This window comes from Cannabis sativa, chromosome 8 (genome assembly GCF_029168945.1).
Source record: "Cannabis sativa cultivar Pink pepper isolate KNU-18-1 chromosome 8, ASM2916894v1, whole genome shotgun sequence".
NCBI classification, from domain to species: Eukaryota; Viridiplantae; Streptophyta; class Magnoliopsida; order Rosales; family Cannabaceae; genus Cannabis; species Cannabis sativa.
Window position 1 is genome coordinate 25,368,430 of NC_083608.1, and position 1,289 is coordinate 25,369,718.

The following is a 1,289-nucleotide window of genomic DNA, read 5'->3' on the forward strand; positions in this document are numbered from 1 at the left end:
AAAGATAATTGAAAATAGCATGATTGATTGGGTACGTATGTACACATTTTGTGTCACTTGAATTGTGCGTGATTTAATCCGGCACAAAATTTAACTTTAAACCAATCATTACGACTTTGGCTTTATGGTCATCGCCTGCCAATATTAATGAGTTTGGCTATAATAAAGTCGTCGTTACCCATTTTGAAAAGAAACAATATAATCAATTGGACTAAAAGAAAAATCAAACAATTAATTCTTCTACATCTTTTGTATTAACTTTAACTTTATCACATATGCATATATACATGAAAAAGAAAAGCGTGAGCGGCAGGATTCGAACCTGCGCGGGCAAAGCCCACATGATTTCTAGTCATGCCCGATAACCACTCCGGCACGCTCACAGGATGACAATGACATTTCACAAACAAATATAGCACGCATTAATGTTTGACACTAACTCAGAGGACACATTTCAAATAGATTATCTTAACAATAATTTAATAAGAAGTTGAGAAAGAGATTCTGGAATTTTAGTGGGCCCTCTATATGCATTTATATATTTTGAAAAGAAATTCAGTATCGTAGAATTGAGAGGCCACAATGGCAGAGCATTCAATTGGGACATCAAGGCTTTGCAAGAAGATGAGGAATCATATGAAATATATATAATATGATGATGATGATAGATTCCTAACATTAAAAAATGTGTTTACCACCAAATCGTTATGGTCCTATCCTCTAAATAGTATCAAGACAACTTAAATGCTATTCCATGAAAATAGAACAAAAACACATCAATCATATATTTTTTATTAACTTAGTTAAAATTAGTTAAAATTCACATCTTGTTTAAAAATATTTGAGAAATTACCTCATATATTATTTTTTTTAATTTTTTTTTTCAAATTTACAGGTTGGGTTTCTAAAGTGGTTGCAGCGCTAGTTGCAATATGGGTTTCTATACGATTTTTTTGTTGCAAATTAGGTTGCAGTGCTGGTTGCAATAGGGGTTTCTATGTAGAATTCCGTAAAAAAATAAAAAAATTTGTTTTAAAGTGTAAAAATGAAAAAGTCCCAAAATATTTTGTGTTGCCATATAGTTGAAAAAAGAAAATATTTCTATTTACTTTGATGTAACACATTATTAATTTTAATTTTTTTCAAGAGTGATTGATTAATATTTTATCCAATTATATTTTTAGCTCAATTAATATATTATTTATATATTTAGATTTATTTATTTATAATATATTTCAAATGTAATTAAATTATATAGTAGAGATAACCATTTTCCTATAGTAATTGAT

General features: G+C 28.5%; 1 non-coding gene across 1 annotated transcript; it reads right to left on the reverse strand.

Moving 5' to 3' along the window:
- Positions 1 to 301: 301 nt before the first annotated feature.
- On the reverse strand, positions 302 to 383 carry TRNAS-AGA (transfer RNA serine (anticodon AGA)). Its single transcript has one exon. It is a non-coding gene; the product is annotated as a tRNA-Ser (tRNA).
- Between the last annotated feature and the right edge of the window lie 906 nt (positions 384 to 1,289).